This window comes from Pleurodeles waltl, chromosome 7, assembly GCF_031143425.1.
Source record: "Pleurodeles waltl isolate 20211129_DDA chromosome 7, aPleWal1.hap1.20221129, whole genome shotgun sequence".
Lineage (NCBI taxonomy): Eukaryota > Metazoa > Chordata > Amphibia > Caudata > Salamandridae > Pleurodeles > Pleurodeles waltl.
The window spans coordinates 542,515,687-542,528,802 of record NC_090446.1 but is presented as its reverse complement, the minus strand read 5'-3'; positions in this window follow the sequence as shown (position 1 = coordinate 542,528,802).

The window sequence follows — 13,116 nt, the reverse complement described above, 5'->3', positions numbered from 1 at the left end:
GTGGAAGGGGTGCCCCTCGCACCATGACCCCCCTGATGTTCAGGATCCTGGCAGTGGCCTATCCGGAGTTGGATGGGCGCTTGAGGGCATCACAGCAGCCACAACGGGGTGAGTACACTCTCCTTCAGCTGACTCTGTGCGCATTACGAGGTGTCTGGGCGGGGGAGGTGGGCAGTGGGTTCCCCTAGGCCAGGGCGATCTAGGTAGGCAAGGTCCCTTGTGAGGCAGGCTATGTGGCACCCCAACCCCAATTGTGTTAAGAGCCATCTACACCTAGTCAGGCTCCTGTGACTTCCAGGTGTGCCGCAATTGGGCTTAGGCCTCGTACCCCATGGCCATGTGAAAAAACTAGGAACTATAAGTGCATGGCGTAGTGCAGAGGGCTGCTCACTGAACATGTCTTTCTTCTGTCTTCCCCCCCTTTTTGTGGTCTCCCTGTTCTTGTGTGCAATAGCATCATCAGGCGGAGGAGCATTGGCACCGGAGCACGAGGGAGCTGCATCCCACTTGGCCATGGAGGGTGAAGCTACGCAGTCTGAAGCCACCAGTGGGACGGAGAGCGAGGGGAGCTCCATGACGGGGACAGGAGCAGAGACCAGCGACAGCGACTCCTCCTCTGATGGGAGCTCCCTTGCGGTGGCGGGCCCCTTTGTGCCCATCGCATCAACAGGTACAGCCGCCACCCCTGCTACCAGCACCGCCCTCCCAGCAGCCCCTCAGCGTGTGTCCCGTGCCCGCTCACCCAGGAGGATGGGCATCTCTTTCGCCCCAGGCACCTCAGCCCCTGCCCAAGTCAGCCCTGCTGCCCTCAGTGAGGAGGCAATTGACCTCCTGAGATCCCTCACTGTTGGGCAGTTTACTATTGTGAATGCCATCCAGGGTGTTGAGAGACATTTGCAACAAACAAATGCATATCAGGAGGTTATTCATTCTGGCGAGGCACCCCAACAGAGAGCATTTCAGGCTCTGGCCTCAGCACAGATGGCAGCCATTGTCCCTGTGTCCAGCCTCCCCCCTCCAACCTCCTCCACCCAGACCCAATCCCCTGTACCTCTTCCTATCCCAAGCACACCATCAGGCCAGCATGCACACACATCAACACACAAGAATGGCTCAGGCAAACATAAGCACCACACATCCCACAGGCACTCACACAAGCACCATACTCATGCACACATACCAACATCCACTTCCTCCACTGTGTCCCCCTCCTCCACGTCTCCCTCCTCCCTCCCTGTCTCGTCTCCACTCACACCTGCATGCACTACATCCTCAGCCACTACCTCCATCACCAGCATGCCCATCACCACACACCGCTCACGTGCAATCACCACCCCCACTACCATTCACACATCCCCAGTGTCCTCTACCAGTGTGTCTGTGAGCCCTCCTCCCCAAGTACACAAACACAGGCACACACCCACCCAACAGCCATCCACCTCATAACAGCCTCCAGCCCATGCACCTTTACCCAATTTCAGCAGACGTACACCTCCTACAACCACTACCTCTTCCTCCACTCCCAAACCCCCTCCATCTACCCGTCCCAGTGTGTCTAAAAAACTTTTCCTGGCAATCCTTGACCTCTTCCCTTCACCTCCCCCCGTCCTTCCCCTAGGGCCAGGCTTTCCAGGTCCCAGGCCAGCACCTCAGCCACCACATCCCCAGGCACAGTGGGGCCAGCAACTGCGGGGTCATGGAGTGCGCCACCCATCAGTGCTGCCAGTGTGCCACGTAGCGAGGGCAAGGACATTCCGCCACCTGCCAAGGTGAAAAAGGTGCCCACATCCTGGAGGGAGAAGCCGAATCTACCAGCCACTAAGGGCTCAGCGAAAACGAAAGGGGATAGTGGCAAGACAACTGCGCCACCATCAAAGGTGGGGAAGGGCCAAAAACAGAAGGGCAGGTCAGGAGAGGGCATGGTGGCACCAACTGAGGGACCAGTGTCACACCTTCTGTCCATGTCCACGCCAACCTGTACGGCGGCGAACACAGCGAGCTGCACTGCCACCTGCACCGCCTCTGGCACGTCTACAGCCGCTGCGACAGTCCCCAGCCTCTTCCCCGGTGGGCCGCCGTCGGAGGCTGCAGGAGACATCCTGCTTTCTCCCTCAGCAGGTGCTGACCCATGTACCACCGCCAGCTGCGCCGCCACAGACACCGCCGCCAGCCCCCCGCCACAGACCCGGCCGCCAGCACCGCCACAATAGACACTGCCACAAGCACCGCCGCCATAAACACCGCCGCGAGCACCGCCAGCGGCCCCGCAACGTCCTCGGACAGTGGCACCACTGCTGACATGCCTACCATCCCCAGTGATCAGTCGTCCGAGGCTGGAGGAGAGTTCCAGGACCCTGGGCAGCTTTCATGACGCATTACTGTCATCACTGTTGGCACTTGCATGTGGAATGCGAAGCAGCAGCAGTGTGGGGTATGTCGCTGCCTCCATGGCGTATCATGCTACCTGCACCTCGCCAATGTCGTGGTACGCACACCCAGGTGAGGGATGTGTACTGGCCACACTGCATATGGAGCACTCTGGGCACCAGGCCCCCTCCAGAACCAGTGGAGTATCACATCCACTACCTTAGTCCTTGGCAGGATGAAGCACTCTGGGCACCAGACCCATTCCAGAACCAGTGGAGAGATACATCCACTACCTCAGTCCTTGGCAGGATGTAGCATTCTGGGCACCAGGCCCCCTCCAGAACCAGTGGAGTATCACATCCACTACCTCAGTCCTTGGCAGGATGAAGCACTCTGGGCACCATGGCAGGATGAAGCACTCTGGGCACCAGGCCCCCTCCAGAACCAGTGGAGTATCACATCCACTACCTCAGTCCTTGGCAGGATGAAGCAGTTTGGGCACCAGGCCCCCTCCAGTGGAGACTGTTATCCACTTGAGAGACTGTGGCTTTGCACTCCCCAGGATAAAGCAGTGGGCAAACCACCCACTGGAGAGACTTGAGAGACTTTGGCTGTGCACTCCCCAGGATAAAACAGTGGGCAAACCACCCACTGGAAAGACTTGAGAGACTGTGGCTTTGCACTCCCCAGGATAAAGCAGTGGGCAAACCACCCACTGGAGAGACTTGAGAGACTGTGGCTTTGCACTCCCCAGGATAAAGCAGTGGGCAAACCACCCACTGGAGAGACTTTAGAGGCTGTGGCTTTGCACTCCCCAGGATACAGCAATGGGCATGGAGCCCCCTTGTGCAGCAGTGGCGTTGTGCCTTCATCTGGCTGAGGTGCCCCCCCCCTCCCCCTGCCCCTGAGGTGCCTGTTCCATTTCGATTGATGCCCCTGCAGTGTTCTCTCCGTTTCCAGTCAGGTATCTAGTGTGGGCTTCGCCCATGCATTTTGGGCCCAGTGGTCCACGGACAATGATTGGTGCACTATCCGGACTTGTGTAGTTGGTGTACATAATTGTATTTACTGGATTTTGAAATTTGATAATGAGCTTTTACATGATTACATTCGTTCAAATAATTCCCTTTTGTCCTTGCGTTCTTCCAGGGGGTGGGAGGGTGTATATGTAATGTTGCTGCATGTATTTGTGTGTATGGTGTTGTGGGTGAGGGTGGGGGTGTTGCCTGTTGCGTGTGTGTGCCACTCTCTTTTCCCTCTCCCCTCCCCTGCGTGGTAGGTACAGTACTCACCTTGGTCGTCGCCGCCGTCTTTGGTGCTCCGGATAGAAGAGAAGGAAGACCAGCATCGGCAGTATCTGCAATTCGGGGTCCATGGCGTCCTGGTTCCTCGTGGGATGTGGAGAGGTGAGTGTTTTCCCTTCTGTGTACTGTTTCTGATGTGTTTTTGTTCGTGTTGGTTCTGCCCCAGAAAAGGTGTCAGATAGGCCTGTTGTGATACGGTGGGCAGTACTTTGTCTTCCACTTGTCTGTTGGCGGTTACCGCTGCAGTGTTTGTTTCTACCGCCTTTGCAGGCAGAGGGTTAAAGTGGCTGTCTATGTTGGCGGTTTCCGCCATGGTCATGCTTCCATTTTTTTTCCCGCCAGACTGTTTGTGGTATTACTGCCGCTTTAACACCGACCGCCAGGGTTGTAATGAGGGCCTTAATCTCCTTTGTGTACACTGGTGAGGAAAGTACCTTCTCTGAAAGACTACTGCGTGACTCAATTCAATAATTCATTTTTAATAGAGTTTTGGGTGCAGGTCCGAAAGAAGGCGCATAAATAGGAGTTCCCTCTGCCAAGCCTCATTGGAAGTTATTAACCCAACAATGTGAGATGTGACCCACCTCAGAAGCTGAATATAAAATACTAGTCGCTAAAATAAGTACTTTCAGAAGAGTTTACACAAAGGTCACTAATCTGGTATTAGGTCTGTGTGGAACAAGTGTGCCACGCCACATGGATAATATGCTGTGTGGAATAAAATTGTGACATATGGACCAGACATTTGCACCTGCAGAAGAGAGCTCAGACACAATACTTGTTACACTATACATCATTGTAAACAGTAAGAACCAGGGGCAGCTCCTCCGTAATAGTGAATAGTAAGAAACCTTCACTTTTTACAGGACAAAATAAAATGCAATATCCTGTGTACACCGTTACAGCAAGATGCAATGTGCTACCCTATAGTGTTCTTCTAAGAGGCCAAGGTCTGTTTTTGTGCAGCAGGGGCTCTGGGTGTGAGAGAAGGTGCCTTGGGAGTTCACCAGTGACGTATGACTTTAGGCCACTGCAGTGGTAAGAATCAGATAAGTACGGCTGCTCAGAGGTCGTTGGAAAATTTGTGAGGTTTGCAGTTAAAAACCCAAAGTTGAGTTCATGCCAAAATATTGAAATTCTTTACTAAAAATTATAGTACACAGTGACTTCAAAACAATCAAATGATTTTGCATATTCAAACATAAAACATAAATTACAAACGTTTTAAACAAATTGGATTTAAGGTAAGGGAAGGGAAGGGTTTAGAGCTAGGGTAAGGAATGGAATATGGTAAGGGCTATGTTGATGGTTAAGGGTTCGTTTGAGTAAAGGGTTAGGGTTTGGATTTGGCTTAATGCACGGGACAAATTTAGAGTCAGGATTAACGACTAAGGATGAGGGTATGGTTAAGGTAGAGTGTAAGGGGTAAAGGAGAAGTTTATGATTAGGGGAAAGTATAGGGTTGGGGTAGAGTGAGGATTAGCTTTTTGTCAGGGGTTAGGGTTAGAGTAAGGGATTTTGTAAGGAATGAGGTGAGGGTTGCATTCTGATCAGTACACTTGTACATTTCAGCTTTGCGCAGTTAGGCCCATATTTATAAATTTTTTACCTGAATTTGTGTCACTTTTTGACGCAAAATTGGTGCAAACTTACAAAATAAAAATTGTATTTTGTAACATATTCTGTATCAGAAAATGATGCAAATGTGACGCAAAAAAAGTATCAATATGGGCCTTAGTGTCCAGCCAGATAGGAAGCCAGACCCAAAACTTAGCTAGGGGGCAAATGCCAATAATGCAAGTAAGAAAAGAGGCCTCCCAACCCTATTTTCTTTGGTGTAAAGGACAATTATAATTCGAGTGAGTATCCTTGTACACTCCTAGGATTGGTGCTACTTCACCTGCTACCCTAATGATAGAATATGGATGTGGGCAGGTCACCTCTTTGGATCAGCTGTGGGCCCATTCTAATTTTGATCATTAATGTTTCTTCCTGACCAGCAATCTGGTCTGACTATTTGTTCATTAGCTTTACAATGCCTTATGTTGCCCCTATGCAAACCAATGATCTCTCATAAAGGGGCAAAAGTCTTAAGAACTCTATGACTATGACTGTGCCCTCTATTGACAGCTTTTAGCCTGACCGAGGCCATTCCTCTTTAGGGTCGAGCACACAAAGATCTCTATCCCTGTTGTAATCTCTCTGTGGGCTTTTAACCACGCCCATGTCACGCCAGTTTGGTTTATTTGTGGGCTTGCCTTCTAAAATTCACTTGATTTCATTAGTGAAAGGCATACATATGTCATGCCTTTTCCGGTGTTTAGCCTTCCTTGAGTGCACTCGCCAACTACTTAAAACATACAAGGCTCCATGTTTTCCATTTGGTTTCTGGACTACTTTTTCTCTTTATTTCGTAGGCAGCGCAGTCTTGCTGGGCAGTAGTCGAGTGCTTTGCATGACATTAACCCTATTACATGGATATTTGCACTTTTGACGGTTACATGGATAATTGCACTTTTACCGATAGGTTTCACTGCCAGCAAACTTCTGTTTCCTTTGTGTGTCTGCTTCACGCTCATGGCGGCCGTTGGCTCGCTTATGTGAAACTGTTTTACTTTTCATTTTGAGTTTATGTGTCAACAAAAGTCTGGTTAAGAGTTTACAACGCTGATTGCTCTTACCCAAAAAAATGCAAGACCCCTTACATTGCAAATGCTTGTTTTATGCTGCCGCTTCCAAGGAAATCTCACAATCCATCCTCAGATGGCCAGGCTTAGATGGCTTTTACAGATGCCATCAAAGAACTGTTGCAGAAGTCACTTCGATATTACAGTTTCAGACAGCAGACAAATTACTGGCTAAGCCTTAGACCTCTATAGTGATAACTCAATTATCCGATTTAAATATATATTTCAAAATGCAGCTTCAGCTTTTCAGGTCATGAAAATAAACAATTTATACAAGCTTTTTATTTTGAGAAAAAATCCAAATAAAAGGTGTAGTTTTATTTTCAAGTATGAGGATCTCCCTCTCCTTTTAAAAAATAATAATTTTTAGTACATGTTTTGTCTCAAACATCAGGCTGTCATTTTATCAAGCGCTCACATGTGCTGCTGCCAACCAAGGATAGATTCCATGGTTGACCACAGTATCTCAAAAATTACTACAATTATGAATGCTAATATGATACAAGATATGGGAAATCATCATGGCACTGGTACCTACCAAGTATTTTATCCATTCTGCTTTTGTAGCTCATCTGCAGCTTTGTGGATTTTGGGACCTGGTGGGGTGGGCAGTGTCTTTTAGATAATGTTGGTAATTACTATCTTTTGTGTGACATCCTAACCCCCCTTAACTGTTTGCCTTCTTTTACTGAACCCGTTTTTGTGAGCCAAAGGACTCTGAGCTTTTTAGGTCATACATGCAAGCTCTTTGACCTGTTGTAAGTATTGTAGGCTTCTAACCAGGCCCGTCGCACGCCAATCTCTTTCACTTGTTCGTAGGCTTGCCTTTCAAAAATCCTTTTGTCCCTTCTTGGGTTGGCTTTGTTATCGCCTTGCAGACTGCCCTTGTTACATGGATAATTGCATGATTGCTGATACATTTGACTGCGAGTGAACTCTTTTTCTTTTTGTGTCTCTCCTTCGCGCTCATGCTCATAGCGGCCATGGCGCTTTGAGTCGGCTTGCTTATGTCAACTGTTTTACTTTTAATTTTCAATTTATGTGGCAGGAAACGTCCAGTTTGGAATTTACAACACTAATAGATCTAACTCGAGCAAATGCGAGACCCATTGCATTGCAAAAGCTTGTTTGTCTATATGGCTTAAGCAAATAGGAAAAGAACATGACCTATCATACACCTACACATTGGTACAGTGCCTCTCTCACCAAATTTAAGGCAACTACCAACCAGAGTGAACAACACTTGAGGCAGAGTTACAACCCCTCTCCATGTTCTGAGCAAAGCAGCTGTGCGTGCTATAATAAACTACTTATACAGGTCCACACTGAATATGACTTGACCTGCATATTTCACTCTAAAATTCTACTAAACTCATCCTTAGGAGCACAACCGAATTACTGGACTCTCATGCTGCAAAACCTGAGATAGCATGTTCTCATAGTCTATGTGGCTCATTAGGCTCTAATTATGACTGGGTTGGATTTTTGATACCTGTGCAGATACCTGCTCCACCTGAAACGAAAGCAGCTGCAGTGTCACCTGGGCTGCCCTCCCACACTAGCAGAAAAAAACAGCATGGCAGCATCCTGGTGGCAGAGGCTGCCCTCTATGTGGCTCAAGTCCGTAACATCTTTTGCAGCTTATAGGTACTTGTCCTGAAATGGCTATGAACAGGAGGCACTTTCTCAAGCCCTTACTAAAGAAAAGGGATCTGCAGATGCAGGCAGGCCGTCATAGCCTGTGTAGAGCCTGATGAACCTATACTCGAACTGCCTCTGTGAAATTTCTGTACACATTTTAGAAAAAAATAAACAAACAATAAAAGGAGCACAGGGAGACTCAGTGACAATCAGGGACTAAAACCCCACCCCAGCTCTCGTGGCCAGGTTGGTAGCTGGGGAACGCACATTTGTATCAAAACCCTGAGCTATCCTGGTACTTTGTGACTTTATGACTGAGACCACCTGAGAAAGTCCTATGGCATGTTTTTTTTTTATCAATTCTTTTTATTGGCATTTCAAATAGTACAATTTTATTGCCATAATAGACCGACCAAGGCACCACATCACATTGGTGTACAGTTTGTGGGTAACCATCACCTATTTCGTAAAACTATAGTTATAAAGTGTCTAGTACCTTAGTCGATCCATGGCAGACAGAATCACAGTGGCAAAATCTCAATCCCTCTTAAAGTCTCAGTTGTATGTTTGCGAGGCAGGGAGCTGGTAATCGCTCCGATCAACATCTCAGAGATGCATACCTGCCTTCCCTGTGTACGGAAGCCAAAAACAAAGTGGAAAGAAACAAAACATCCCACTTAAATAACCCAGTAACTTGCCCAGCATTTCAAAAGTCATGTATGTGGTGTACGGGGGCGGGGAGGGGGGGGAGAGACGGCACACGAGAGAGGCGGGACACGAGGGAAGATCGAAGGGGGGGGGGGAGTCGTCCCTTGGCATGTTTATGCTGCTTTTAATCTTGTATACCTGCAGTTGAAAACAGCCCGTGACTTCACAGTCTATGAGATTGCTTGGCAAAGACTTGTGCTAAGTCTATGCTGCTTTTGACTTGCATACTCTAGTTCTCGGGGGCAGGCTGCTAGCTGAGCTGTCCTGGTACCTTGTGACTTTATGACCTCATGAGAGCACCCGATAAAGTCCTGTGCCATGTATCTGCTGCTTTTAATCTTGTACGCCTGCACTTTACATCAGCCTATGACCATGGTTTTATGAGTTTGCCTGACAAAGTCGCGTGCTAGGTTCATGCCGCTTTTATCTTGTATTCCTGCACCTTAAAACACCTTTTTTTTTAAACCTTTATGGGTTTTATACCCACGTCTTTTAACTAGCTCATCGGCACAATTGCTTGGCGTTACTCTGTCTTTGGCCTGTTTAGAAACCATAAGTATTGTTTTTAAACTTTTTTTTTACTTAAAACTGTTTTGGTTGTTTTCTTTCGTATATTTTCTTGTAAGAGTTTTTATTAACTGATGTAAATAAAGCTTATCTTCCCTTCCCCCGTGTGTTTCAGAATTCCAAGTTGTTAGAATTTTTCTCCAACTGGTAATCACCGGGTGCAATAAAGTCTTTATCCTTTGTTAAATGTCGGCAGGTCATACCGTCTGGAATATAAACTTGGACAAGACTACAGTATTTACAGTGATGCGCGGTTTTGATGTACTATGCACCAACTCTGCAAGTTTCCCCACAACACAGACCAGGTGTAGTTTATCACACCTGATATATTCCAAACCCTGGGGAATGCAAATTTATCCGGTGCAATAAAGTCCTGCTTCCCTAGTTCCATCCTCTCATAATCACGATTTAAAGTCATTCTTCAAATAACGCTCTTGCCTTCCAGCCCCAGCTTGCAGAGAAAAAAAGTCAATGTCTATCCTCTGCCCGTTGTACCCTCTACCTCAAGGTTAAGGAGCCTGTCCTCTTTGATTAAATCTCTACTGAGGAGACTAAATAAGCTTAAGTCAGGATGCTGCTGTGAACTCTGCACGTAGTAGCCTATTCAACAAATAAATGGCCAATCAGTTTGCACCCTGATTGGCACCCACCCACCGAGGACTACCTGAAACTGCTTTGTCTCACTGACGGCTGGGCCATCATGGCAGGAGTCGCCCTGGACATAGAAGAAGAACTTGAAATAGAAATGGGGCAGGACAAAAATGAGGAATAAACGATACTGGGAAAAATAAGTAAGTCAAAGTTGACCTTGAGGAACTCCCTCCTCACAGCCACGGCTGCTGAATGGTTTACGTTTTGTACTATCATCTTTAATTCCCCTCAATTTTTCTAGCGCTTCCCCCACCTGTGAAAATATTCTGACGGCAGGCGAAGAGACTCTAGATCAAATGGTGACTACAGAGCGCAAGTGCTGCAAATTTAGGGCCATATTTACAAGTGCCTTGCTGCGCCACCCCTCATCACTGGGAAAGGGCATAAATGCACCTTATCTATAAGATACAGAGCTTTTCTGTTCTCTCCCTCTGCGTTGGTACACAAATTACTGCCATGTGCCAACACAGGCACCCTGCGTTGTGGTGATGATTGTTTTTGTGCAATGTTGTTGGATACTGGGGGTAGGAAATAGTTTTTTTCTATCACACAACAATGTTTAAATTAACTGTTTTAGTATTTCAGAATGTAGCAGAATTATGAATGCACAAGTGAAGCAAATTTTTTGTTCTTTCTGAAGTGTGTTGAAAACAAATACTTTCATATGATTGTGAGCGTGTGCATGGAAACGGACGGTGGTCTCCACTTGACGGATATTTCAGTGTACTGGGAGGCAAAGGAGTTAGTAATAAATTCATAATTTTAAATTCGTGAAGCTAATCTGGCCACATAAGGAGGACCAGAAATCATTATTTAAATTTAGTTTAGCACAAATTAATAATCTCTCCAATATTTGCCTAAATAAAAATTAAATTTTAAAGGTACAGAATCAGAACTGGCAAGCCAAAATGCTGGAATAAATTTAATCTCAATAGCATAAGGCACACAGAAATTAGTTACAGCAATACAGATTTTAGGAAACAATAGTTGACTTTCCCCAAAGGATTTCGGATTGATCCTTCTAACTCTAAACAGAATTAAAGATATCTAGTTCGGTTCTAGGATAAGAAGGTTAAGGTTTCAAGGATTTTGGGAACATAGCAAGTAGGTGTCGGCATCATAAAGGCTCCAATAAAAGTCTCCAGAAATAAAGGAGCCAGCGTAAGAATGAAGCAATGCACAGTGAGAGCAAAGGTCTGTACCTCTCCTAGTCTAACTTAGGTGGAAAGTTCCATGAGCAACCGTGTCTCCCAACAGGTCACCAGAAGCCCAATTATTTATCTTTCGCACGGAGCACACTTGTAACATTGGATACATCTCCCAGCCTGCACAGCTCTAATGACCAGATCAACCTTGAACGTTTTCAGTCCAGATATGCGATGAATAGGAAGCTTCTTTTGCTCATTAAATCATCCAGTCTGTGCCAGGATTTCTCTTCTAAAGCCTCTCTATCTCTCTATCTCTAATACACAATGCTCCTTTGTTTAGCTAAAAAATTATGAATATGCACCTACAAAAGAAAAACATGCAGAGCAAGAGAGCACGAGAAAATACATCTCATGGTAAAACAAAGGGCCTAGTTAGGCCAACTTTAGAAATCATTGTCATTATGCACTTTTAATACACCATTACGGGTGCAAGCATCATGCCAGAATAAATGCAAAATGTGAATAAATGAACTTGTGATTACATATGCAATGTGCCTTTTCAATAAATGCAACAATTCAAAATACAAGTGTATGTGTGAATGAGAACTACAGATCTTTATGTTAAGGTTAAACATTAGAACACGTATTCATATAAACTCTAACGTCTGCAGTGAATACACCTTCAATAATATGTTTTGACACCACACTTTACATTAATAATGTAAGACAGAGTATATGGTGTTGGCTACATATTTGTATTACTTTGGTAACATGTAAGAATGCCGCCACAATTATGCTGCTCTAATCCCCTCTTTGATGGTGAAATAAAGCCATCATAATCAAGATAAAACTTGTATCAGAAGGCCCAATCAAAACCTCATAGGTTTTCTTTATTCCTCTATTTACATCTAGTTTCCTTTAGATGATTCATCTCATTTTAATATCAACACTTACTCTTTTCCAACTCAAGTCTCTTCTCTCTTCCTTTTCACTCCTCTCCTTGCACCCTCCAATACACCTGAAGATAACAAACAGAACACAATTATCACGATGGACCTCAAAATGGAGCCCACTATTTCACTTCCCAAGTTTCAAAACCATCTGCCAACTACAGCAAGTATAGTTCCAATTGCTTCTTATGCACCCGTTGCTGCTAACTCCTTTGAATCTTCCTTCAGATCAGTTCTTAATGTATTTTCATAAATCCTTACTGTTATCGTGGATGTAGGTGCAGCACTGCTGGACCTTTAACTTCCAACAAACTCCACCCTCTTTAGAGAGAATAATGTTTAACTCAAGGCAATTCTGCAAAACCATAGATCTTATAGCAAACATTTCAGAATCCACAAGTGAGAGAATTCCTGCTGTACAAGTGGACAGTTTATCCACTGTAGTAGACAGCTTTCGAATTGTTATATCATTCAAAATCATGCCCATAAATGGGATTATTGCACTAAAGATGTCTCCTACTACCTCTCCAGCACTAACACTCATTTAGGCCTAGAATTAATTTCCCATACAGGATCAATAAAATGCTCCACATGATAAGTCTTTGGAAAGACTACACCTAAATAACATGTACCATGTGATTTCTTGGGCAATTTAAAATGCACATATTTTTCACAAATAAAATAAACTCTGGGAACTACAGGATTGTCTCCATCTAAAAATAGTTCCTACTTTCCTCTAGTTTCAAAGCCGTGGTCACATTCACTCTTACACACAAATAGAACATCATATTCATTCTTGTCAGTTTGCACATGCAATTTTCGTGTGTTGCATATCAAAAGCTAATGTAGCTGTGCTTCATGCCACTTCATGATCCATCTCTTCTTTAGTCCACTTAGGTATCCTAGCTAAATTTTTTGGTCCAACTTCTGCCTCTCTCCATCTATCTTCCACTTGAACTAACATTTCTTCTCAACTTCTGTCAATTTTGGCATAAGGGTGTGTGACAGGCTAGACGGTATAAACCAGACTGAAACGGCGTAGTGCGGTAAGTAAATAGAGTTTTATTGTTCTTGTTTCTTTTTTTTTCTTTTC